The sequence below is a fragment of the Alexandromys fortis genome, unplaced genomic scaffold (assembly GCF_014885135.2).
Source record: "Alexandromys fortis isolate MF-2015 unplaced genomic scaffold, M_Fortis_MF-2015_v1.1 scaffold_5, whole genome shotgun sequence".
Taxonomy (NCBI): domain Eukaryota; kingdom Metazoa; phylum Chordata; class Mammalia; order Rodentia; family Cricetidae; genus Alexandromys; species Alexandromys fortis.
The window spans coordinates 2,267,074-2,295,048 of record NW_026067924.1 but is presented as its reverse complement, the minus strand read 5'-3'; the positions used below and the strand labels follow the sequence as shown (position 1 = coordinate 2,295,048).

The 27,975-nt window shown below is 43.9% G+C and overlaps 1 long non-coding RNA gene across 2 annotated transcripts; it reads right to left on the bottom strand.

The window, feature by feature from the left end:
- Positions 1-41: 41 nt before the first annotated feature.
- Positions 42-26,809, bottom strand: LOC126501498 (uncharacterized). 2 transcript variants are annotated; one of them, XR_007591699.1, is made up of 4 exons: positions 26,271-26,809; positions 12,234-12,327; positions 9,944-10,042; positions 42-2,071 (listed from the first exon to the last, which is right to left on the bottom strand). It is a non-coding gene; the product is annotated as an uncharacterized lncRNA (long non-coding RNA). The 2 variants fall into 2 exon arrangements; XR_007591700.1 differs by lacking the exon at positions 9,944-10,042.
- Between the last annotated feature and the right edge of the window lie 1,166 nt (positions 26,810-27,975).

Below are 27,975 nucleotides of genomic sequence, written 5' to 3'. Positions count from 1 at the left end.
GTGGTTTTTTTTTTTTTTTTTTTTTTTTTGAGTTAGGGAAATTAAGCTGCCACAGGACCGTTTCTGGTTGGTCCTTGGAAACTGGCGGTCACTGCTGGCGTGTTGTGATTAACTAGAAGTGGGCGTCATTGGTTACCATGGTTTTGGTCCGCTGACAGGTTGTCTTGGCCAATTTTGCTTATTCCTTGTGCGTTTGCACGAGCTTGCTTGTGCTTGTGTGTTACTGCCCTGCCTCAAAGGATGTAAGAAAAGGATTGTAGAATCTTCCCTCATGGCTAAGGAAGGCTAATGAGGCCAGGCATGGTCGGGGTGTCCCTGGGTGGAAGGCTAGAGAGGCCATTCGCTGTGTGAAGCTATGGAAGTGAAGCCTGGATTGCCTCAGAGACCCCAGGATGCTGGAGATGCCAGTCTCGCGATACCTGCCAAGGAGAACTGCTAACAAGGAGTGGCACCTGCCCAAGAGAAAGAAGCGTGCGGAGTCAACAGAGCTGAAATGAGTGGGAGATCTGAGGCATGCCTCGGTATCAGACCTGAGGATGCACAGGGTAGATTGACAGCTGGTTTTCAGCCTTGCTTTGGTCCAGTATCTCTCTCTATGACACCTTACCTCCCTTTTGGGATGGTAATGTCTACTCTTGGCCACTGTATGCTGGAAGGATGTGATCTTGTTTTTGACTTTACAGGGTATTGCAGTGAAGAGATTGCCTTGGGTCTCTGAAGAGACTTTGAACTTTCGATTTTTAAATCATGTTAAGACTGTGATAGATTACAAGGACTTTTGAAGTTGGACTAAATGCATTTTGCATTATATATGGCTTCAAGCCTATGGGGGTCAGAACGTAGTGGTTTGAGTGATTTATTATTCATTGTTTATTAGCCCATAGGCTAATAGATTTATTGCTTGGTCGCCAGGGAATGGCACCATTTGAAAGGATTAGGAAATATCGCCTTGATAGAGGAAGCATGGCACTACAGGTGGACTTTGAGGTTTTCCAAAGTCCAAGCAAAGCCCACTGTCTCACTTCCTGCTGCCTGTGACTCTGGATGTAGAACTCTCAACTTCTTCTCTAGCACCATGTCTGTCTACATGATGCCATGATTCCTGACCTGATGATAATAGACTAAGCCTCTGAAACTATACAAAATCCCCAATTAAATGCTTTCTTTTATAAAAGTTGCTGTGGTCACGGAGCCTCGTGTCAGCAATAGAATACTGGTACTAACATGGAACATGACTGACATGGGAAGAGACACTGCTAAGGAGGTAAATTAACTGTTTCTTTAAATCTATCTCTAGCCTACTCTGACTTTGCCGAAGATTGGCACAAATCTGTGGGTGTTTTTGGCTATGTCTGTTAGGCAATTACTGGCCCAAATGTAAGTGTGCTGGCAGACGTGGTTGTTAGCTGTGAGGGATTTGTGGTTAGAGAACGGGAGGGAGGCACTTTATTCTGTTCTGATAGAATAAGAAATATGGATTGGATCTCTGTCTTTGTTCCCTGAGCAACAAGAGCATACCCTGATATTCATAACAAGCCGCATTTGAGTTTATGCTAATGAGGTAGCCCTTAGTGGACCTCTAGTTAACCTCAGGAGGGGGGGGGGTTGGTTGCCCTAAAAGCTAGCCATTAGGAGGCTGAAACTTCAGCCTCACCCCAAATATCTACCAGAGAAAGCATGCTGGAGATTGAATTCAATTACCAATGGCTAATGATGTAATAAATCAGGCCTGTGCAACAGAAGCGAATGCCCGAAATGATAAGGCTGGAGCACTTCCAGATGGCAAGCATAAACCTGCACCAGGGGGCCGTGCCAGGGGCCGTGCGGAGGAGGGGGGAGCCGCGCACCAGCTCCGCTGCATCCTTTTAGATGTCACCTCTTCATTTGGTGCTTCATGTGTAGCTTTTAAGGCAAACCTATAAAAGCAAGCACTGTTTTCTGGAATACTGTAAACCATTCCAGAAAGTTATCATCAAACCTGCAGAGAGCGAAGAGTGTTCTGAGCGTCCTCCAATTTGTAGCCGAGTTGGACCAAAGCGTGGGGATTCTGAAATCCTGGATGTGGTGCCATCTGAAATGGGAGACATTGTGGCATTCACACCAAAGTCTGTGCGGTCTCACACTGTAATGGTTCATTTTGATTGCCCACGTGATGGTGTCAAAAATCACCCAGGAGATACAGCCCCGTTCATGAGAGAGCAGCCCCAGAGCGGCTTGAGTGATGAGGGACGATCCTCGGAATAGGTGAGGTTCCACCCCACACAGGCTAGGGCCTTGAGCTGAATAAAAAGGTGGGTCAAGGCACCAGCTTCCTTCCCCCTCTGCTCTGGACTCTTGCAATGTGACCAGAAACCTTAGCCTCTGCCCCCATGCCTTCCCCATGAAAGGGTACTGAAGCCCCTCAAACTGTGAACCAAAGCTGTAATCGGAGACTGCTTATTTGTTCCCAGCCTCCCAGCCCCGAAATAATCACACAGAAACTATATTATTTGCAATACTGTCTGGCCAATAGTTCCAGCATATTCCTAGCTAGCTCTTACATCTTAAATCAACCCATTTCTATTGATCTGTGTATCGCCACATGGCAGTGGCTTACCGAGTAAAGTTCCGGGGCATCTGTCTCCTCTGGCAGTTACATGACTTCTTCTGACTCCTCTTTCTGTTTAGATTTCCCACCTTGCCCTATCCTGCTAAGCCACTGACCAAAACATCTTTCTTTCTTTCTTTCTTTCTTTATTTATTTATTTATTTATTTATTTATAATTTTTTTCGCTTTATTTCATGTGCATTGGTATAATGATGTCAGATTCTCTGGAACTGGAGTTACAGACAGCTGCAAGCTGTCATGTGGGTGCTAGGAATTGAACCTGGGTCCTCTGGAAGAGCAGTCAGTGCTCTTAACCACTGAGCCATCTCTCCAGCCCCACATCTTTATTTATTAACCAATAAAAGCAACACATAGACAGAAGGACTTGCCACACCACAAAACAAACCCATTTTTCCTTCAGGTATTCAGCCAGACCAGGAAGAACAATAACTCCTATAATTGCTGTCATAGTTACAGTTATTATTGCTGTGATAAAACACCATGGCCAGAGCAACTTGGGGAGGAAAGGGTTTGTTCAGCTTATGCTTCCATGTCACAGTTCATCATCAAAGGAAGTTAGGACAGGAACTCAAGCAGGACAGGAACCTGGAGGCAGGAACTGATACAGAAGCCATGGAGGGGTGCTGTTTACTGACTTGCTCCTCATGATTTACTCAGCTTCCTTTCTTATAGAACCAGGACTGCCAACGCAGACGACACACCTGCCATGGGCTGGACCCTCCCCCATCAATCACTGATTAAGAAAATGCCCTACAGGGGCTGGAGAGATGGCTCAGAGGTTAAGAGCACTGCCTGCTCTTCCACAGGTCCTGAGTTCAATTCCCAGCAACCACATGGTGGCTCACAGCCATCTATAATGAGAACTGGCTTGTGGGCACACATGGAAGAAATGCTGTACACCTAATTAAATAAATAAATATTTAAAAAAAAAAAAAAGAAAAGCCCTACCGGCCAAGCGATGGTGGAGCACGCCTTTAATCCCAGCACTAGGGAGGCAGAGGCAGGCGGATCTCTGTGAGTTCGAGACCAGCCTGGTCTACAGAGCTAGTTCCAGGACAGGCTCCAAAGCCACAGAGAAACCCTGTCACGAAAAACCAAAAAAAAAAAAAAAAAAGCCCTACAGACCTGCCTACAAGTTCATCTTATAGAGGCTTTTTTGTTTTTGTTTTTGTTTTTATTGAGGCTCCCTCCTCTCAGATGACTTTAGCTTATATCTGGATAAAGCTTATATCCAGCTCTGAGGCTGTCTTTCAGAAATTAATACCAGAATAAAAGTGCATCATGGTCTTTGTCCAAATAGCTGGAAAATTTGTTGATGCTAGGAAATATCTCACTTCCCAATATATTTGGTGTTAAACACGCTGTGAACGGGAACAGCTCATTTGGAGTTGGAGGGATGGCCCAGCAGTTATGGGCAGCTGGTGTTCTTGCCATGGATCCTGGTTCAGTTTTTGTTCCCAACCACAGACTTTATTCACATATTACCAGTAGAGTGCAAATCTTGTCCTAACTGAAAGCTTCAGAGGCTAAACTCCCTTTCTTTGAAGAGATGAGCCTTGGCTCTGTCAGGGTTTTCCTGTGTGTTTTCAGAACTCGGGTTACTTCATCATCAAAGAACCATTGTGAGCACCTGCCCTGATGTGATGGTTTGGCTCGCAGCGCTCTTTCTGGGTTGTGTGAATAGGAACTTCTTTGGCAGCGTTGCTGTGCACACAGCTAGATGCGTGCAGTAAAGGAAAGACACACAAATGCAGGGGGGCTCTGCTCAGCCAGGCTGAAAAATCTGCTGTTTTCTCTTGAACTTTAACTTTCTTATTGGTTATCATAGGGGTTTATGTGCAAGCCTGACTGGGCTTGGATGTGCCCAGATAGCTAACCAACCATTGTCATGAGCTTATCTGTGTGGTTGTCTCTGCATGAAACTCATATTTGAATTGATAAACAAAGGAAAGCAGATGGCCTCCCCTAAGCTGACCAGTTATTAGCCAATCAACTAAGAGTTTTGAATAGGATAAAAATGTGGGTTTCACCTGGCTCCTGAACTGGGACACAGTCTTCTTTTACTCTTAAATTGGAGCTGCAACATGGGTTGTCTTGATGCCTCGGCTTATCAGCTGTAGATCTCGGAACTCTTTAGCTTCGACAATCATTTAAATTAAATCCCATCTATTTTAAATGTGTACGTGCACACACGTGTGAGTGTGTGCGTGTGCGTGCGTGCGCACGCGTGTGTGTGTGTGTGTGTGTGTGTGTGTGTGTGTGTGTGTTTTACCCGAGGTTGAGATCCCACCCATGAACCCTGAATGACAGACCCCTAGACAAGGCAGCAACAGGTGGGAGAGAGGTGATACTGGCTCCACGGAGTCTTAGTACCCAGTCTCCGATTCTGGCTTTTCTTTGGCTGACATAGCGTTCTTTGTTACCTCCTCAATCCCACTGCCCCACCGTACCTACCCTTGCTTTTGGTCTGGTTTTCATACGCTGTGACACAGGCAGGCTAAGGAGAGTAGTTCTGATTATCTTCTCGTTCCTAGGTCTCTTAGACGTTACTGTTTTTCTGTGTCCCGATGTCTCCAGACTACAGACACTCACATAGCTCTCCTAATCTAGGCAACTATATTGCTACCCCTCTTTAAATCGAGGAGTTCACCCTGAATGCTGTCAGGCCTGCTTCTTTATCTAGATAGAGGAAATGTGATATGGATTGGCAGATTGTAAATATGAGGGAAAAGTTCAGAGAGGATGTACAAGAGAGCCAATAAAGGCTCCATTTATTGGAGACTCTCTCTACCTCATATGACCTTTAGAAATCGTCTGGCTTCCTGATGTGTGAGGGTTAATATACTCATTAGAGGTTTCTTTGGATGATAGATCCAATACAGGTAGGCAAAGAGCAAGACGTTTTCATTAAAGTCACAGGGTGTCACAGCCACGTGGAGTCACATCAGTAAGAGCATATGGTCTTCTGGGTTCCCCTTCCTCATCGCCCCTAACTCAGGAGAACAAGATACAGAAAACTCAGATCTCCTCGGATGAGAGCGACGAGTCCCACAGGCCTCTTCTGTCCTCAACATAGCTTACAAAGGGAAAAAAGATAGGGAAACCTCTAGAGAATGCAAGGCTGGGGAGGACAAAGGAGAGAGGGAGACATTCAAATACATGTTCCTTTTGTGTAACCAGCTACCCCTAGACTGTATCAATTTGACCCAGACCTTTAAAAGAAAAGAAAAGATAATGCTTATGGTGTTCTCCACTCAAGCCTGCCCTTAATGAGAGGATTTAATAGTGGTCTTTAGTGAACGATATGACAGTACTATTATATTCTACCATTTTATTCCTTTATACGAGGGAGGGCACCCATTGAGTTTTTCGGATTGTCTGCCTCCACTTGCAGACACACGCTAACTGATTGTGAGTACAGTCTTCATGCCGATGACCCCTCGAAGCCTAGCCAAGAAGGACTCAGTTTAGACACTTCTATTAGATACTTCTATTAGCTTGATCTTCATGAACTAGCGGTACTTGCTGCCACACACCTATGACTTCATAAAATTTCGTAATATCAGCTGGTGACCCTTCAAAATCAACTCTTCCACCTCTGATGGCATTCTAATGGAAACAAGACTGCTTTCTGACCCTTATCACTGTCCCTCTCCAGTGCACAACCCAGCAGATGATAAGATTCATCGGGACAAATCTACACAGGTTTAGAAGGAGGAGGAGCTTTGGGCCCCTTCTGTCAACACCGGACGCAACACCAAGACTCCTGCCCAGCAAACATCTCCAGGTTCCAACCTCTCCTCTGACCCATTAGAAAATGCAACCGTTTGCTAACTTCTTCTGTTTTACATAGGGGCAAATGCCTTCTGTGGATCCATTCTATTGTTTGAGTTAAGTAAGAAGCTGGGTCTGCAGATGAGATTTGGCCCTTCCTTCCATGTCATAGCCAAGCATGCTTGTCTCAAATTTTCCACCAAAAGTCGCTGTCCTTGGTCAGACTGACACCTGCCCCCAACTCTGTGACAAGGGGAAGGAGACCAGCAAAGGCATTTGCCTTTGAAAAGTCCAAGGGGAAACCTATTTCCAATAGAGCTGGCTAATATTTTTGACATTATATAAAATGGCTTATAATTAAAACACTTATTGGAAAACTCATCCACCGTTAGAACTCTTGGCTAGAAATCTCTCCCGTAAGGATCTCCAGTGTCATCGTTTTTTAACAAGGCTTAAAATTTCCTTAGCTGATTTTTGCTGGATGTTGTAAACATCAGTTTACATTGATGTTTTGCTATCTGTCTGCAACTTTTTTTCTGATACTTGCACTTATTCAAAACTAAAAGCACAGCTATGGTAGATCATGCTATAGACTGCACAGAACACAGACACACACATATACACATTCACTTTTTTTTTTTTACTGTTTTGTTTTCTGTCAGGTTTCCCTGGAAACTTACAAAGCCTCATGGTGAAATTAAAATGGGAACTTTGAAGTGATCCTCTGAATTCAATTAATATAATTTGCAACCTTCTTATTTTCATCTCTAGTTTCATTAAGTTGAATCCCTTCTCTTTTTTGGTTAGCTTGGCTAAAGGTCTGTCAACTTTTTCTATTCAAAGAACCAACTCTGTCTCACTGCTTCTTTGTATCGTTTTTTTTTTTTACAGTCCCCTTTCATTGACTTTAGCCCTGATCTTCCTTCCTTTCCATCTATTAATTGCTGGTTGGGCTTGTGTCCTAGTTTGCGTTCTGTTGCTGGGCTAAAACACCAACCAAAAGCAAAGGGGGGGAGAACAGGGTTTATTTTATCTTGCACATTATAGTCCGTCATCAGGGGAAGCCAAGAAAAGAACTCAAAGCAGGAACCTGGAGGCAGAAACTGAAGCATAGACCACGGAAGCATGCTGCTTGCTGGTTTGCCTTCCTGGCTCCTGGCTTGCTCAGCTACCTTTCTCACACAACCCAGGCCCATCTGCCCGTCAACTGTACTACCCCCAAAAGGCGGGGCCCTCCCACATCTTTCCCGCAATCAAAAAAAAAAAAAAAGCCACCAAAGATTTGTTTGCAGGCCAGGCCAATCTAAAGGAGGCAGTTCCTCAAATGAGAGTTCCTCTTTCCAGGTAAGTTATTTATGTTATTTATTTCACACACACACACACACACACACACACACACACACACACACACACCACACAAGAAAGAATCTCACTATATAGTTCTGGTTGATCTGGAACTTCCCAAGTGCTGGAATCAAAAGCATGTGCCCTTATGTTTTTCTGCTTTTCTGGGCTTGTTTTATGTAGGAAATTATAGCTATGCACTTCCTCCCTCTTAGGACTGCCTTTATTGTATTGCACATATTCTGATAAATTATGTTTGTATCTTCACTTGATTGTTGCAGTTATTTTGTTTCCTCCCTGCTTTCTCCAGTGGCCCTGTTGACCGTCCACTAGTTTGTTTTACAGTCACCATGTGTTTGTTTAAGTCTCCGTGCTTCCTCTTACTGTTGACTTCCAGATTTACTCCACTATGATACTGGCGAGACAGGAGAGCTCATTGTCTAGTTTTATATTTCGTTAAGACTTGATTTGGGCCGGGCGGTGGTGGCACACGCCTTTAATCCCAGCACTCGGGAGGCAGAGGCAGGCGGATCTCTGTGAGTTCTAGGCCAGCCTGGTCTACAAGAGCTAGTGCCAGGACAGGCTCCAAAACCACAGAGAAACCCTGTCTCGAAAAACTNAAACAAAAAAAAAAAAAAAAAAAAAAAAAAAAAAAAAAAAAAAAAAAAAAAGACTTGATTTGGGGTCCAGAATGTGATCTATTGTGCAGAAAATTTCATGTGCTTCTGAGTAGAATGTGTATTCCACAACTGGATGGAACACTGTAGATATCTAGTAAGTCCCTTTGATGTAGAATGTGGTTTTGGTCAGAAGTTTCTTTGTTGATTTGTTTGGATGCCCAATCAATGAGAGTGGAAGATGGAAGCCCCTGAAACTGTATCAGAATGTATCTTCCCTTTATGTCCAGCAGTGCTTGCTTTATGACATCAAGTATACCAGCGTGCAGTGATATGTACTTCTAACCATTATGTAGTCCTGAAAACTTGTATTCATTTACCTATAGTAACTCTTTCCTCTTTTCCAGCTTTGGTTTGATGTCTACTCTGTCAGACATAAGAATGACTACTCCTGCCTACTTCTTGCTTTTGGTTATTCAGAGTTTTCCATCTTCCAATTATTATCCTTGCCCTTGAGGTGTGTCTCTACAAACATATATTCCCTGCTCTTTGTTCCTCTGGGGCAAATAAACCTCCTTTGTGCTGAGAACTTAGTGCTGGGGTGTCTTATGCCAACTCCAGGCCTTTCACTTGTCCTTGTTAGGCTGAATGCTGTCAGTTCTTTTCTTTGCCCTTTATTTGTCCTAAAGGTTTGCTTACTTACTGAGTTGCATGTGTACGCCCAGTTCTTTCCTACTTTTTATTATTACTTTCTCTTCCCAGGAGATGTATTCTTTCCTGAGATTTTGTGTTGTGACTATTGTCTTCCTCCTTTGTGTATACAATCTCTTCGGTGACAATGGCTTAAAGGTTGTAAATTACTTGTTTGTGCTTGACTTGGAAGATCTTCACTTTTCCACCTATCTTGTATTATTTGCCAAAGGGTCTGATGTAAGCCAGGTTGGCCTTGAACTCTATAAGTTGTTGAGAATGATACTTCTGATCTTTCTTCTTACACCTCCCAGGTGTTGGTATATTACAGGAGTGCACAAATCAACACCATTTTACTTCCTTTCTGGTTGAGTAGTAAGGCAGTTTTTTGTTACTGCTTCTCTCCAAATGGTAGTAGGTAGCATAGGTTTAAGGAAAGTCTACCCACTAAGAGTATCTATGGATATAAAATAGATAAATGAACAAAAAGAGCAGACAACTACATAGGACTTTGTGGTGCCGAGGATCAAACCCAGGGCCCTGTGTATGTTAAGTGAGCTCTATACCAACTGAGCTGCATCCAGACTTCTGACAATTTATAGACTATGTTTGCTGGATATAATAATCTGGGCTGGCAATTATTGACTTTCTGAGGTCAAATGTATAATTGTTTTTTTTTTTCAGATTTACAAGTTTCCTATTATAAAGCTATAAGATGGCTTTCAAGCTCAAAATAGAGGCAGGCTGGTTTATCATTATTTCATTATTCTTGGCTTCTATTGTTGAGTAATTGTGGGCTAAGTTATTTCCCATGTTTTTATGCATGCTCCTCTGCTGTGATCTGAGATTTCTTTGCCTGTCCTTTTTGTTGATTGCAAGTGCTGGCGCTTACTTACCAGGCCAAAGTTACCTGATATGGTCGTGAGGAATTAAACCAGGCTGATGGGAGGGGTCCCAGCAAGACTGAGGGCTGTGACGACTGTATTGAGAGCATTCAGACTCTTTATACCTTTATCAGAAATAGAATATAATGGCGGTTTTCAGGATCGATACAGTTGTGGTTGCCAGGACACAATGATGTTTGCAGACTTTACGGGGCACACAAGACTAATGTCTAAGTCCAATTGTCCTGTTGAGTGTCCCTGCTTCCTTGACTTGCAAAAGAACATATAGAGAAACCCAAAGAGGCCTGAATGTTTCACTGCCTGAAGGAGTCTTCCACTAACTGGAAGGCACATTGTGCCCCGGGAGCCATGAACGCTAGCCTGAAAAACCTATGATGTATACCTCTTAAGGCAGCCAGGCCAAGCCAACTTCATGATTCCCTGTGGTTTGTGTATCTATTACTGTAGGTACTCTTAGTAGGTAAGCTTCTGTTAAACCCATGATGCTGTTTTTGAGAGAAGCGATAACAAAACAATGTATTACCAACCAACCAGATTTACAAAGGGAGTAAAGGAATAGCACACATCTTTTATCCAGCACCCAGAAGACAGAGACAGGCAGATCTCTGTAAACGTGGGTAAGAGAATCCACAAGGGCCCAAGATAAAGGGGATTATCAAATATTTATTGAGGACCACTCACAAACAACAAGGTAGAGAGCCACCATGGTCCTCTGCTCTCTGGGCACTGGGAGGTGCAATCAAATCTCCAACCACCACCCACGAGAGTGAGCAAGCCCCTCCTCTCTCTTAAAAGCCATCCTGTCCACAGACAGAAGACCCTTCTCCTACGTCTGGTATCCCCAAAGCTATTGGCTAACTGAATTCCCACAACAGATCTCTGCAAGTTCAAGGCCAGCCTAGTCTACACAGTGAATTCCAGGCCAGCCAGAATTACATAGTAAGATCCTTACGGTGGCTCATAACCCATAGGGTGGTTCACAACCATCTGGAACTCTAGGGCATTCGATGCCCTCTTCTGACCTCCACTGGCAAGCTTGTGGTACACACACATGCATGCAGATAACACACACATTCTAAGTTCATGCAGACAACACACACAATCTAAAAAAATGTTCTTAACATGTACCTACTTCTAAAATAAATAAACCTGGAGATGGGAAGAGGACTCATCAGTTAAGAGCTCTGACTATTTTCCCGAAGTACTATTTCCCAGAACCCACATGGCAGCTCACAACTGTCTGTAACTCCACTTGCAAAGGACCTGACACCCATGGCAAAACAGCAATGCATATAAAAATAAAAATAAATAAGATTTTTTAAAAGCTGCAATAAAAAAAAAGGAGTTGCTGTGGTCATGGTGTCTCTTCACAGCCATAGAGACTAAGACACCACACCACTCCTATTGTTCAGCGGTATTCCTTCTAGAATTTTCCCTTCAGCCTCTGGGCCCATTTGAGCCTCTGCCAGGGTTTCGTTCCTTGTGGGCTTTACATTCTCACCTGGGTTTGTTGGGGAGAGGTGAATATTTAGCTGTGCTCATATTGTGTCCTTCGACACTGAGTCCTCTTTCTTGAGCCATGGAAGTGTCTCTGCCGTCAACTATAGAGCTCAGAAACACCTTTGCCTTTGAGATGGATACTAAGTTTCAAGTGAAGGAACTCTCTCACAAGGCAAGAATGTGTTTGGTATTCTGTATTTGTGCTCATCCTTCTCACAGGCTCAACTCCATCCTGGGAACGCTGGGTCCTCAGCTCTGAACATGATGTGGAATCTCAAAAGCTTTTCCAGTGCCCCGGATGTACACCAACCAGTTCTTTAAAAAAAAAAAAAAAAAAAAAAAAAAGTACCAACCTGGTACTTTTTAAACATCTCTGCACAATTCCAGTATGTGTCCAGGGTTAAAAAACACATGGACCCAGAGGACTTTTTTACCGGCTGTCTTCAGTCTCTCAAGCAGAATTTTCTTTTTTCTTTCCTTCCTTTCTTTCTTTATTTCTTCCTTTTTTCCCCCCCTGTTTTCTAAGAGAGTGGCTGTGTAGCCCTAGTTGTCCTGGAACTTGCTCTGTGGACCAGGATGGCCTTGAATTTAGAGATCTGCCTGCCTCTACTTCCTAAATGTTGGACTGAGATTAAGGGTATGCACTACCATGCCCAGCTTCAAGCAGAATTTTTAACCTGGGGCTCCTAGGATGAATTTTGTATGGGAGGGAGTCTGTAAATCCTTAGAATTATCTCAATCTCTACATTTTTCAAAAAGAGAGGGCTGAGACAGTCCCATATAGCCAAGACTGACCTTGAACTCACTATTGAGTCTCCGCGTTCCTCTTCTCCCAAGTGCTGGGATTACAGGTGTGCACCACCACTCCCGGTCTGATTCATGAGGAGATCTACAAAAAGAACAATAAAGAAAGAAACCCAATGCACCACGCCCTCTGGCACCCGGAAATCCATCTTCATACTTTTGTCGTGAGGTTTGGGTTTAAGCAAAGTACAGAAGATATGATCATTAAGCAGTCCTTGCCAAGATGAAGTCCAGCCCACCAGCAGCCTGTCATTATCGGGGCTCCAGGCAATCCTTAAAGGTGGGCTAACCAGCTGTCAGGTCTCTGTGAAATCTCTTCTTGGGACACACATCCTCCTCTACCTGGCAGGAGGCTTCTGCCATTTCCTTTTCTCAGAGTGAGATTCCCGGGGAAATTCCAGTTCCTGGTGAAGGGGGGGTGTTCTCAAAGCTAAACTGGGAGGTACAAATGCCTCTCATAGAAGAGCTTCACCCCTGCCAGAATTCTTGCAAAAAGGTTGTGAACGGCTCATGGGCCGTTACTCCCCTGACTTCCTTCCAGAAGCAATAATCTTAAATAAATGGTACAGTTAACAAAGAGGCTTGAGCACACGAACACAAAAAGAAAAACCTGATGGACCTGGGCCTGATTTTAAACAACCCCAGATCACCATGTCTCTGTAGAACTGGTAAGAACTGGATTTGGAACTGCCGTGACTACTTCCAGGCCTCTGTGTGTGTGTGTGTGTGTGTGTGTGTGTGTGTGTGTGTGTGTGTGTGTGTGTAGTGGGGCATGAATATCAGGGAGCAAAGCTCGTTTCTTCAAGGAAGACCAAGTTTCATTTCAGACTCAGACTTCCTCTCGGTCAATGACCACTCATCAAATGGGCGAGTTAATACAAGGGAGGGAGGGAGTCACCTGGCTTGATTTTGCATTGAAAAAAAAATTAAAGGATAATAAAGTGTTCGGTTCTTTGCACAAAATCTCAGTGGTGAGATAGGAGCAGGTAACTGTTACAATTTAGTGGCCGGGTACCTCGGCAGCTCTAGGCCAAGCTACGCTGCAAAGATCACACCATACAACAGCCACCTCTGAGAGCTTGAAAGAACTCCAGTGTCTACCTACAATTTGCTGTTTACATACAACAAAGCACTATACATACCTAAAACAAAATGAAATTCTTACCCAAACAACAGTGTAGCTTAGATTTTCACAGATCATTCCCAACCCCCTTCTGATCCCAAATAGAAGCTGAAATAACTAACTGTCATTTAAGCTGCTAGATAGTGCCATGCTGGGGAAAAATCAGTGACAGGAAGGTGACAGACACATGGGCTGGGAATTGATTTACTGAAGATCATGCCAATGGAAAAAGAAGGATTTAATCAAGGATGCTGCAGAAGGTGCAGCAGGCTCATTCCTGGAGAAGGGGCAGTGCCAGCAGGATACACAGTTGTTCAATGGTAGTCATTAGTCTTTCCCAGAGGGGACACCTGCAGGGCCCCAGTTGGGAGGGGCAGGAGGTGTCCTGGTCTGTGTGTCAGTGCTGGGAAGAGATACCATGAACACAGTAACTCTTATAAAAGGAAGTATTTCATTGGGGCTGGCTTACAGGCTCAGAGGTTTAGTTCATTATCAGCATGGTGAGAAGCATGGTGGCAAGCAGACAGACAACGCTGGTGCTGGGGTTGCTGAGAGTTCTACATCTGGATCCACAGGCATCAGGAAGAGAGAGAATCTAGGCCTGGCTTGGGCTTTGAAACCGCAAAGCCCACCCCTAGTGACACACTTCCTCCAACAAGGTCACACCTCCTAATCCTTTCAAATAGCACCAGTCCCTAGGTATTCAATTACAGGAGCCTAGAGGGGCCATTCTTATTCAAACCACCACGGTGAGGGCAGCTCATTATTTTAGTGAGGAATAACTTTTTCAGTATAGGTTGTCATTCCTTTGGGCTGGCTATCTGTGCAAAGGCAGGCATGGGTCATTCACAATCAATTGCTAATAAAGCTCCTAAGGGTGTCAGCTTGCTACTTCAAGGGTGGCATTTTCTACAGTGGTGTCAGGCTACCTTAATACAGGTTGCAATCAGAATTTGTTGAAGTGAATTCCTTCTGGTCCTGTCTAGAGGCAGCAAAGATCTTGCTCTGAGTCTAGCGTTCCCTGAGGCAAAGGCAGTTTTTTCATTCCAAGGTTAGTATACCTCTGCAGGACCATCCTCCCAAGAAACTAAAACAAATTAAAGAAAAATATTGACTTTTAGGAACTCTTTTAATTGGTTAAGTCTTGATCCCAGTGTATAAGCATTTGGCTCCAAAATAATATTGAACTGGAAGCCAGACAGTAGTAACACATTCCTTTAATCCCAACACTCAGGAGGCAGAGGCTGGTGGATCTCTATGAGTTCAAGGCCAGCCTGGTCTACAAAGTGAGTTCCAGGAGAGCCAGGGCTAAACAGTGAAATCCTGTCTGAAAAAAAAAACAAACAAAACAAAAATATTGAATTAGGTGGGGATGCCTCTGCCACACTTTCCAAGAGGGTGGAATAGGAGGAGGGCAGAGAGTGGACCAGGGCAGGAACCATGGTTTCTATCCTCCAACTTCTCACTCTCAGAGGACCAACAGGAAGACGAACCTCCTCTTCGTTTACTTCTTTAATTTCACTTAAGCTGAATCAAATTTTTCACATGAAAATGAAAGCAATAGTGTATGATGTTTATTTTCCATTTTTCCCATGTTTATTATTATTTATTTCTACTGAAGAATTTCTCAGCCTTTACTATTATTGAGAAAGGATACTATCTTAGGATGCCAGTATTCAGTACAATATTTTTGAACTAGAGGTGATGAGGAAGTTCTAGAATTTGGATATATAACATACATAATACTACTATACAGAGACAGTTTCAATGGCAACTTTTGTTATATGTTCTGATTTTTTTTTTAAACATGGCCTAGAACTGCCAGAGATCTGCCTGCCTCTCTACCTCCCAAGTGTTGAGATTAAAGGCATGTGTCGCCACACCTGGCTTACTTTTACAACTTTTTAAAGCAAGCCTAGAGAGATTCAGAATATAAGTCAATTGGTAGCATGCTTGCCTGGAATGCACACAGCCCAGGTTTCAATGTTGAGTACCACATTAATGAGGCTTGGCAGGACATGCCTTTAATTCCAGCACTCAGGAAGTGGAGGTAGGAGGACGAGGAGTTTAACGTTATCTTCAACTATATAGTGACGTTAAAGTCGGCATGGAATACAAGATATACCCTGTATCAAACAAAAAACAAAATGCTTCGACAATCCGTGATTCAGGGTGGACTGGGGAGGTCTCAGGTTCTGAAGGTCAGTATTAGGGATTAGAGAGGGATTTAGGGTTGGATTTTCCTTTGATGGTACCTGATTAAAAGCTGGTCTTTCCTTCCAGCTAACTTGACAGAAGTACAAGAACATGTTAACACGTTAGCTATGCAATGGCAGGTGGAAGACCTGAGGCACCAAGTCGGTGCTTGGGAGTAAGCTGGTGCTCTAGGCTAACTCTGGAGTCTATAAGAAAGAGTCCAAGAAATCTTTAATAAATAAATAAATTAATTAATTAAAAAAAAAAGAAAGAGTCCATTTACCTGAGATAACTCAGGACGTAGAGGACGTGCATACACATGACTCATTATATAATCAGTTGCCCTCCAAAGGGCGGCTAAATCTCCCTGCTCAGCCAGGTTCCAGAATCAGCTTGTGTTCCTTTGAACCTATTTACTAAATCCTGATAAGATTGTCCCATAGTTAAGCATTACCAACTTTGTGTTTCAAAGTACAAATATTTTACCGGCCTTTGAAAAGCATAAATATTACCTTTTGGCTAAGGTTGGTGTCTGAGAGTCTATGTTAGAGCAAATCTTGTGATGCTGAGATAATCACATATTTAATATGCCCTGTAGTTGAGTGTTAAATATCATGCATTGTTGAACGTGTCGTACGTTGAATGCTAGTTATAGATAGACATGCTGGTAGGATTTTGCCTTCTGAAGTCTTGCTGTGGAACAAGTAGAAGGGGAGCAACTTCTCCCAGTGGCCGCTCTCAGAAGTCACTCTGTTTCCCTGGACAGTGTTTTCTTTCCCTACAAAATGTTGTGACAGATAAGATACCCAACCTCTCTGTTCTTCTTTCTGTCCATGGGGTGGCCTTCAGGAGAGCAATTAACTTCTCTGAACAACAGGAGACTGAGAATTTAAAATTTGGTGTTCAAATAACATGAAAACTATTCAATTTTTATTTGAGTGTGTCTAGGACAAGGGGGATGCTGTAAATTATGTTTTTCCCCTTTCTTGTTTCCTGTGGTACTAGAGCTGTAACACAGAGCCTTGCATGTACTGGGCAAGAACACTATCACTGAGCTGTGTTTCTAGCCAGGACTTTTGAAACATCTCTACAGAAAATTGTTGTAGAATATTAGTTAGAGATGTGTTATATTTGTTCATGCTGTGGAACATTTGTTTAATGAGGAAAAGATGTGTTGTATTCTTTCCTGTGGCATTTATTTGACACTGTGAAGCTATGTTACTCAGCCTGCCTAAAATGCCTGATTGGTCTGATAAGAAGCTGAATGGCCAATAGCCAGGCAGGAGGAAGGATAGGCAGGGTTGACTGGCAGAAAGAATAAATAGGAGGAGAAATCTGGGAAGAGGGGGATGGAGGAGCGAGAAAAGAAAGGGCCAGTCACCCTGCCAGACTCAGAATAAGAAGGAAAGAAAAGATAAACAAGAATAGAGAAAGGTAAAAACCCAGAGGCAAAAGGTAGCTGGAGTAATTTAAGAAAAGGTGGCAAGAAACAAGCCAAATAGTAATAAGTCTCTGTCTTTATTCGGGAGTTCAGTGGTTGGCCCCCGAAAGAGAAAAGAATAAAAACAACAAACTACAGGAAATAGCCTGAGTCCCTAACCCCATCATCGTTTCTCTTGGATATTCAGCTCTCCCTGCCAGTTCAAAGAACAGCTACTGGCAGCCCACACTCCAGGTCTGGCTCACTTTTCTTTCTGACAGCCCCGTTGCTGGTTCCTTTGGTTCAGAGCTTCTACTAAGGGCCCTCAGTTGCTAATGGTTTAATAAAGTACATAGAAGTTATCTTGTGTTGCCCTGTAGAGGCTCAAAAATGTGAGCCTATTCCACCTTGTCTGAAGGTCAGAGAGTTTTAGCTTGCTCATAGTTGTCAACAACAACTATGGCCACGTCCCGACCTAAAGTGTGCTTACTTGATGTTTTGGACATTAAGATGGCCCATAGAGGTATATCCTTTCCACTCTGACCAAAGGTCAGAGAATTCAAGAATCCTTCTGCTCCTACTTTTGAGTTAGATTTGACCTAGGGAGTGGCTGCCTTCAGGATACTGGGTCTAGGGTGGGTTCACTGCCTAAACAATAGAATGCTTTTCTCAAGAGTTAAATGATTTGATGTCTCAAGTATTGGGGCAAGAAACTGTTCTGGTTGTCCTTTGTATCAATGTTAAAGCAGCCTTTTTCTCTTCTTTTTGTATTGGAGTGTAAAAGTTTATGGAAAATCAATGTGGATGAATTCAGCATTCGGTACGTGCTGAGTCGCCCTCTGGATACTATCCTACGTCCTTGTGATTTCTCCCTCTTATCTCCGTTCCACCTACTTAACATTTTCTAATCCTCACACTCCTACCCTGGAATGTACAAACCCGCCCAGCGAGGATCTCAACAGAAGTCACCCCAAACATAAAAGGGCGGTGACGCTAGCGAGAGTAAAGCTGTAAATATCTGTAAACATGGGGGGCAAAGACATAGTATTCAACTGTCTGTACAATTGTTTGAATGTGAATGTGCTTTAACAGCCGGAGGAGCTGGCATGGGGCAAAAACAAATGCAGAGATTTTTAGAGTTTGTAGATAATGTAAACAGTATACTTCCTCCGCCTCGCTGCTCCCCTACCAGCTGACCTTTTTGGGCTGCTCCAGGACTCAGAGAGGTCAAAGTGCAGCCCCACCTTCGCCCGGGCAAGCAGTGGTGCTATGGTCTTAGAGCCATAGCTGCAGTTACTGAGCAGACAGAAAAATATAAGGAGGCGAGGACATAAGGGGTGGCTTTTCCAACCAAGCCCACGAGCCAGGCTACGGTCTCGGAGCTGCAGTCTCTGCCACTGCTGAGCAGGTGAAAAGAGAAAAGGAAGCTCAGGACACGGAGCCCAACAATGGCCCGGGCTACAGCTAAGATTATGGCAGCCTATGCCACGCGCCATAGCAATTGGGTCTGACCCCCGCGGTGCCGTGGAGTCAAAAAAAGCAGATGACAAAAATGTTTGGAGGGCTGTGCTTCTCACAGCCAGTGCCCAGAGCCAGTCAGCAAAAAAATGGCTAGAGGCAGCATGGCCTGATAGAAAAATCTCCTAATTTTGTGATTGCAAGATTTAAAATAAAAAAAAACAATAGCAGGTAATTAAGAAAGAAAGAAAAGAAAAGAAAGGAAGGAAGGGTGGGAGGAATGGAGGGAGGGAGGGAGGGGGGGAAGAGAGAGAGAGAAATAAAGAAAGAAACTGGGATGATTATACCTGTCTAAGCTTGTGGACATGAAAATCTCAAGACACTGCAATGACAGACACCTAAAAACCTAAGCTAAATTTGCCAGCCCATCGGTGAGGGACCATCCTCCTGGTCCAAGTCCCCAGTGAGACACAGCCTTGCAGTGGAGAGCAGGGCTTGCGCCCCTGCCTGCTCCCAGCTTCAGCTAGCCAGGCATAGCCTGGTCCCTATCAGACAATCAAACTATAAAAAAACAAAGCTAACAACCTTATCCTAGCAGACAGCTTGGGGTGGCAGCCCAGATTGGCCCGGCCTAGACAGGTGTCTACAAAAACATAAATAAGCAAGTTGAGCCTGTCAGCTAGGCAGACTTATAGTTTGGATTTAAAAGGTAGCTTCCAAACGTTTGATAATATAGCCAGCGGCCATGGGTCTATTTATTGTTACTTACAGGGGAACATGAACCCTTCGATAAATCATTAAATAAAAAAAAAAATGTATCGCTGGGTCCATGGGTAGGTTGATCCCGAATTTCCTGAGAAACCTCCACACTGCTTTCCAGAGTGGTTGCACAAGTTTGCATTCCCACCAGCAATGGATGAGTGTACCCCTTTCTCCACAACCTCTCCAGCAAAGGCTATCATTGGTGTTTTTGATTTTAGCCATTCTGACAGGTGTAAGATGGTATCTTAAAGTTGTCTTGATTTGCATTTCCCTGATTGCTAAGGAAGTTGAGCATGACCTTAGGTGTCTTTTGGCCATTTGAACTTCTTCTGTTGAGAGATCTCTGTTCAGCTCAGTGCCCCATTTTATAATTGGGTTGATTAGCCTTTTACGGTCTAGTTTCTTGAGTTCTTTATATATTTTGGATATCAGACCTTTGTCAGTTGCGGGGTTGGTGAAGATTTTCTCCCAGTCAGTGGGTTGCCTTTCTGTCTTAGCGACAGTGTCCTTTGCTTTACAGAAGCTTCTCAGTCTCAGGAGGTCCCATTTATTCAATGAGGCCCTTACTGTCTGTGCTGCTGGGGTTATACGTAGGAAGTGGTCTCCTGTGCCCACGTGTTGTAGAGTACTTCCCACTTTCTCTTCTATCAGGTTCAGTGTGTTCAGACTGATATTGAGGTCTTTAATCCACTTGGACTTGAGTTTAGTCGCCACAAAATGCCTTCAATTGTGCCTGTTTACTCTAAACTTTTTAAATGTGGGTACCGGTGAGCAGTCTACCACAGATAGATTTTGGCATGATGGCACCAAGGAGACCTTTGCTAAAGTAAGGCGAAAAGACCCTAGCCCTTGATTATAGAAGGGATCCGATCCAGTCTTAATATGAGGTCAAGGGCATATTTGTGCTTTTTTTTTTTTTTCACAAGAAATGATGAGATGAAGATGTGTTATACAGAAGGATGCCAGCCCTGCTGACACAGCAGCTGCTGATGACTCCACAGAAGTAGCGGAAAGGGATTCCTGAACCAGTGTTCCTGCATATAACACATCACGTTGCAATCTGAGAAGAGAGAGAAGACCGTGCTGATGACTGGTGATTCCTAATTTTTTGGTGGACCTACTGCACAATGTTCCAGACCTTTGTGTGTCTTGTTTACTTTGGAGCCACTCCAAAGACTGTCAGGAGCCGTTTCCTTCCTAAAAATCATTACAGGAACCATCGCCCTGGGGAGTCTACAGAGAACCCCACACCCATAATTATGTTAAGAATCACTCTATTGACAGAACCTACCCCACCCAATTAAGCTGTTAATGGAGAACTATCTGTTAGCAGAACCCACCTCACATCAAGCTATCCAGGGAACTAGGTGTGGCAACTCGTGGCTGACCCCCTGGCTTACGTGACCTGACCGAACGTAACCTCCTGGCCTACCTGAGGAACCTGAACCACGTGACCAGGACCACGCGGCGAGATCCCAAGTCCCTGCCCCCCCAAGCCCTCCTCCAGGGGCTATATAAGCAGCAACCAGGACTCTAATAAACGGAGGCTGTGACAAACTTAGCATGGCCTCCTCCTTCTTTCCTAGCCCATTCTCTTCCAGATAGCACCCCTCCGTGACCCTGGAGTAACTGACTGCAGGGTGGGTTACAAACCCCTAGACTGAGTGACCTACCCAATGCAATCGACAAAAGACACTGACAAAAGATATGACAGTTTATCCATACTATGTCTTGGGACACAGAACTCATTTTGCCAGTGTGGTATTCAATCTGCTGTTGAAACAAAGGACCTAAAAACTGAGACCTCAATTTTCCCCTCTGAGGAAAAAAAGACTCATTACAAAGAGTGACTGAAGCCTCTCTTCAGAGGTGAGGAGGGTAGCCTAAAGTTTTTACCACTGCTCAGAGACTTGGACAATTGCTTAGAAAAAGAAATATAGTTAAGACTCTCACCCACCACAGAAACCTTTTCTTGGCTGGGCAGTGGTGGCGCACGCCTTTAATCCCAGCACTCGGGAGGCAGAGGCAGGCAGCTCTCTGTGAGTTCAAGGCAAGCCTGGTATACAAGAACTAGTTCCAAGACAGGCTCCAAAGCTACAGAGAAACATTGTCTCAAGCTAGTTCCAGGACAGGCACCAAAGCTACAGAGAAACCTTGTCTCAAAAAAAACAAAAACAAAAAGAAACTTTTTCTTGTCTTTTGATTAAAATGGATTTAAGAGAATTACAAATTGTGTGTTTATTGTTAATTTCCACACTAAAATTATATTGACCTGTTAATGTTTGTAACTGCTTTGGTTCACTATAAGATGCTACTGATTTAAAAAAAAGATTACAGTTTGTCTAAGAAAAGTTTGACCTTACCAACAAGTTCTTGGATTGGACATGTTTAATGAAAAAAAATTTTATTTTGAAACAGCTGAAAACTGTTAAGAAACACCCTAGACCAATTCAAAAGGGCATTCCCACTCCTGGTGATCCTCCACTCTTTTAATCAGGAGGTACTGTAGCCATAGGCATATATGTAACACAAAGCACTATCTGTTTGTTTATCAATATCTAATTGCTGATGAACTGGCTTGGCAGAAATTTGGCTCAGAAACAGAGCCCAGAGGTGCACTCTTCCTTAATCCTTGGCTTACAGAGGTCAACAGTCGGAGATGGGTAAGATCCTTCCCGGACCCATCCACCAGGCACCTAAGACAAGGGCATCCATGAATAGAATACATGTAACAAAGACGGGTAAGTCTCTAAAACAACAGCAACAACAAAATGTTCACCTAAGATAGTTGCAATCATCTGTCCTGTAGCAAAAGCTCAGGCTTTCTTAAAATTAGTCAAAAGGAAGAATATGTTGAGGCTCAAAAATGTGAACCTATTCTACATTGTCTAGAGGTCAGAGAGTTTCAGCTTGATCAGAGTTGTTGACAAAAACTGTGGCTATCCACCCTGACCTAATGTGTGCTTACTTGGTGTTTTGAACAGTAAGATGACCCTTAGAGGTGTATCCTTCCACCCCGACCAAAGGTCAGAGAATTCAAGAATCCTTCTGCTCCTTCTTTTGAATTAGGAAGTTTGACCTAGGGAGTGGCTGCCTTCAGGATACTTGGTCTAGGGTGGGTTCACTGCCTAAACAACAGAATGCTTTTCTCATGAATTAATGACTTGATGTCTCAAAGCACTGAAGCAAGTAATGTCTCTAGTAGTCTTTTGTATCATGTTAAAGCAGTCTTTTGCGCGCCCCCTTTTTGTATTGGGGTGTAAAAATGTATGGAAAATTAAACACAGGTAAACTCAGAACTCAAAACTCAGGAGTCAAAAGAAATTCAACATTCAATATTCATTGACTTGCCATCCCAAGTCTCTGTGATTCTTTCTTATCTCTGTTCCTCCTACTAAACTTTTCTTATCCTCGTGCCCCTGCCCTGAAACATATGCAACCTCTGTGGCTAGGACTGCAGCAAAAGTCACCCTAAAAAGGTGGCAGATGCGAGAACAAAGGGAGTGCAGGACACACAGCCTAGCAATGGCCTGGGCTACCTTGGACATATGGCAGTCAATGGCATGGCTTACAAACATTGCCCTTCTTCGATAATAGCTCAATTAACTATCACATGCCTTATGACATCTCTCAAGCATCATTGTGTTAGCTTTGTTGGAGGATGGGGCTGACTACACAGGCTACCTGGTGTTTAGAACCTCCAAAGGTCACATGGAAACACTTCTCAAGTCTTCCAAAGCTTGGCCTTTTCTTTCAGCTCTTTACAGTGTGTTTGGGAACTAAATGCTGTAACGTTTGAAAAAAGTCTCGCTTCCTCCCAGGCACAGACTTCTGAAAAAAAAAAAGGGGGAGGGGGGAGTAATGGAGGGGCTTGGCCTGGTGGTATAGGCCTGTAATATCAAGTCTGCATGAGGCTGAATGAAAAAGATTGAAAGTTCAAGGCCAGCCCGAGCAACTTAGACTATTTCTTAAAAAAGAAAAAAAAAATGTTTTTAAGAGGATCAAAAGGAGTTGGGCAGTAGCGCACACCTTTAATCCCTGCACTCAGGAAGCAGAGGCAGACAGATCTCTATGAGTTTGAGGCCAGCCTGGTCTACAGAGCAAGTTCCAGAACACAGTTACACAGAGAAAGCCTGTCTCGAATTACTCCCCTCTCAAAAAAAAGAGGAAAGAGGCTGGGGTTCAATGGTAGAATGCTTTCCCAGAGCATGAACTGCAAAGAAAGCAAAGCACAGGGCTGGAGAGATGGCTCAGAGGTTAAGAGCAGTGCCTGCTCTTCCAAAGGTCCTGAGTTCAATTCCCAGCAACCACATGGTGGCTCACAACCATCTGTAATGAGGTCTGGTGCCCTCTGGCCAGCAGGCATACACACAGACACAACATTGTATACATAATAAATAAATAAATATTTAAAAAAAAAAGAAAGCAAAGCACATATTGAACTATTTCATAAAGGGACACTGGGTGGTAGCACCACATCTTGACCAGGTTTGGGCCACAGTTAGGCCCCCATGGAGCCCTGGGGGATTTGGCACTGTTGGCGGTGCTGTGAATTTGCAGGTAGACCTTAAAAGTGACTCATACAGGTAAACAATAGGACCTAGCATTTGAGAGTATTTATCATGTGCTGGAGTTGAGTGAATTCCAGTTATTAACTAACTCATCAGTTATCAAAACCATTTTCTCTTTTTTTTTTTTTCAAAGAGATTGAAAGAGAATGGTATTGTATTGTGGGTGCCCTCTAGAGAGGACCTCTCAGACGTGGTTTACAGACAATTGAGCATCTTTAGTCTCGCGGGTTGGGGCTACACTAAGGTCTTTGGAACTCAAGTGCAATGTCAAATGTTTAGAGCAAGTTGGCTGTTTTGTTTTGTTTTTAAAGACAGTATCTTGGCAGCTTCAGGGGGAGGTTTTGCACAAACAAGCAGTTTAACCGAAGCTAAGGTAAACAGTTAACTGGAGGGGGAGGTTCTTACAAGCAGGTTGTTTAACAGAAACTACAAGTTAGCTGAGGCAGCTTGACCTCAGGTTTCTAGAATAGAGTTAAATAATTTTCCATGAGGGCTGGAGAGAAGGCTCAGCGGTTAAGAGCACTGCCTGCTCTTCCAAAGGTCCTGAGTTCAATTCCCAGTAACCACATGGTGTCTCACAACCATCTGTAATGAGATCTGGCACCCTCTTCTGGCCTTCAGGCATACACACAGACAAAATATTGTATAAATAAATAGTTTTAAAAAAATAATAATTTTCCATGAGATTCTCCATCAGAGAGGCCAAATTCGTGTTAACCTAAAATGGCCTCAGCAAGAATACAAGATAGAGGAACCGCTACACTGTTTGCCTTGTCGACAAAAAGAAAGAAGTAGCTGTGTGGTGGTTGTGTACACATTTAATCCCAGCACTCAGGAGGCAGAGGCAGGTAGATGTATGAGTTCAAGACCAGCCTGCTCTACAGAGTAAGTTCCAGGACAGACATGGCTACACAGAGAAACTTGGAAAAAGGATGTGGGGGTGGGGAGGCAGAGAAAAGAGACGGAGGAAGGGACAGAAGGAAAACTAGAGGAAAGGAAAAATTCAAGTTTAAGTCCCATGATGCCAGTAGGTACCATTCATTCATTGTTTTTTAATATTTTTTATTTATTATTTATATTTTATAGATGAGTACTCTGCATATATACTTGAAGCCAAAAGAAGACATCAGATCCTATTATAGATGGTTGTGAACCACCATGCAATTGCTGGGTATTGAACCCAGAACCTCTGAAAGACCAGACAATGCTCTTAACCTCTGCGCCATCTCTCCACCCACCCACCTCCATTCACTTTTTTTTTTTTTTAGAAAACTCACCTTTGAGTTTCATCTTCCCAATGTGCAAAATGAGTATGCAGTCAACATCTCACTGGGTGTCCATGAGATGATGGAGACAAACCTGCTGCAGAATATTGGCCGCCGTTCACTTCCATTTTTCTTCACTGGTAAATTGAGTTGACGTGAAAAATATTTAAGTTCCCTCCATCCTTGAAAAGTAAGGCTTCGTATTCTTTATTTTTAGATCCAAATGTGGAGCAATTGCGGCCGAGGGGTTGTCAATGGGACCCATCTTAATACAGCTATGATGGCCTGAAATGCAGCGTCTCTTATGTTGTAAAGTAACATCAGTGTTGGTGACAGTACTCTCTATACTGGAAGTAAACTCATAGAGCAGTACACATTCCATCGCCACCCCCCCATGAGATGTCTACCCTGCGTTGGCCACTAATACCGGTTTGCAGGATCTTCATACGACATGAACCTAGAGGGAGAAGCCCCGCCGTTCTCAGCTCCTCTATCAGCGAATAAGTTGTTCCTTGTGTTTCATTCTGAGTCCCTCAACTCCTTCCCTATCAGATAAGAGCCACAGACTTGAGGTTGATAGATTTTTTTTTTTCCATGAGACAATTTAATTTCTTGTTTCACTTCCCCTCCTTGCCCAAATAAGAAGTTAGGACAGATCGGCCCCAGCCCTGCGTCTGTATATAGATTAAGTCTGGCTGGCATTAGTGTTGAAATGAAACCAGGCAAGTGGCAAACCTAGACACGAACATCACAGGAAAAAAGGAAGCAGACAACATTCAGGTTTGTCACCGTGCTGACTGCTGTGTCCACAATTCTTGTTGTACTCTCTCTTAACAATTTAGTTCCAGAAAAATCCCTGAGAATAAGAAACACCTCAAATGTCTCTGTCATTACAGAAGTCTGTGACATCATTGCGACAGAGGGAAAAATGTATTTGGTGAAAATAAACCCATGACCCCACTGAGGAATAGAACTGGCCAAGAATATTTGCATCAAAATCACTACCCAGGTCGGGCGATGGTGGCGCACACCTTCGATGGTGGCGCACGCCTTTAATCCCAGCACTCGGGAGGCAGAGGCAGGCGGATCTCTGTGAGTTCGAGACCAGCCTGGTCTACAGAGCTAGTTCCAGGACAGGCTCCAAAGCCACAGAGAAACCCTGTCTCGAAAAAAAAAAATCACTACCCATTGAGCAACAGCCAATCTAAAGATAGAAATATACCCAAGTCAAACCTGATCATGTTCTGCAACAAAGTGAGGCTGTCGAAGCTCCTGTGGTTTGGGGCTCAACTCCTTCCTCAGCACTCAACACATGAAGCCTGCAGCAGCCAGGCACTTCTCTGCCTATGGAGGAAGACAGGACTCTCACAAGCACAGAAGACCTTGGGTCTTTTGGCTGCAGTTTCGGCCTTGTCTACCTCAGTGACATTTCTTGACTGAACTTGACAAGATGGACTGACTCCTCTCCTCTTCCCCATTGCTCTGTTTCCAGTCACTTTAAGTTGAATCATGGAACCTGATCATTTTCTGCCCATTATCCGTTTCTTCCCTGTGGCTTGTCTTCAAGGTCTAAAATTAGCTTGGACGTCACTGGCCAGCCATGAGCGGGTTGGGGGTGGGGTGGTATTTACAGTCGCCTCGCGGCTACGGTCTTCCCAGTACTGCAGGACATCAGTGTCGGTTATTTTAGAACTGAAAGGAAAGAAAAAAGAAAAACTGAGACTCGTAGCTGACCTAAGTCTGAAGGGAAACCAAATCCCGAAGCGGATAGCCTGGAGAGTCTTCTCTGGTCTGAGACAGAGAGCGGATAGCCTGGAGAGTCTTCTCTGGTCTGAGACAGAGGGGGTGGGAAGGGCCTTGTCTTCTCAAGTTCCACCCAGATGGAGCTTGGGAGCGTGAGAGCACGTGACTATCAGAAGCTCCAAGCCTGTGGAGAGGGCCACCTCTTTCACCCAACCCAGGGAACTTTTTAACCAGGCTTCCTGGCTATTTTAAAACACTGGTGCTTCAGGCTGTTTCCTGTGGCTGCAAACCCCAGGAAACCAAGATAGATAGGGCTCAGAGCTCAGCTATGGTGGCAAAGTAAGTAACTCAAGAGGAAGGAGGAAGGAGAGCAGGGAATGAGCCCAGCAAGATGCCCACAAACTTCATATTAAAACATGAGTTTAAGCTAGGTTCTTATCTCTCTGAGGCCTCACCAGGCTTTCCTAGATTCAGAAGTTCCAAGCAGTTTATTTAGCTGCAGATTTGGGCTCAGAGATGATGTCATGATGAAATGAATTGTGGGAAGGCTACCTGGGGTGGCTTAGGTGAGGCAGAAGAAATCCCCTCCCACAGGCACTGGTATAAATTCAGTTTTCAGTATAGTCGTCTTGATGTAATAAAAACTGGTTCATGTCCTTCAGTGAGAGTTTGTGATTATGCCCTAAGGATGTAGCAATCTGTTCCGCTGACCTCTGAAACACCTGCGACCTGAGATTTAGTGAATGGTTAGCAGGTCTATACTGGTTCCTAACTTCTTTATTGTGCTTAGTCACCTCCTGAACTTGGACCGTGGGGTGTCGACTTTAATCTAATGTCCAAGCTGGATTGAACTGTCTCTGATCCTTTGAGTCACTTATTGCCCTGCCCTAATGGGGAGAGCTTAGAAATCAGAATGGCTGCCTCCGGGGCAATGAATGGCTCCAGACGTGACCTAGCTATGCTCACAGAAGACTTGGGTTTCGTTGCCAGCACCCATGGGGCAGTGCACAGCTGTCTGTAACTCCAGTCTCAGGGAATTCAACAAGGCCTTCTGGCTTTCTCCAGCCTCAGGCACACACATGTTACACATACATAAATGTGGGTGAAATATTATACACATAAAGTAAAAATAAATATAAAAGATGAGAAAGAAAAATACAATCATCTTCATTTTTAATATTTATAAGAATGTGTC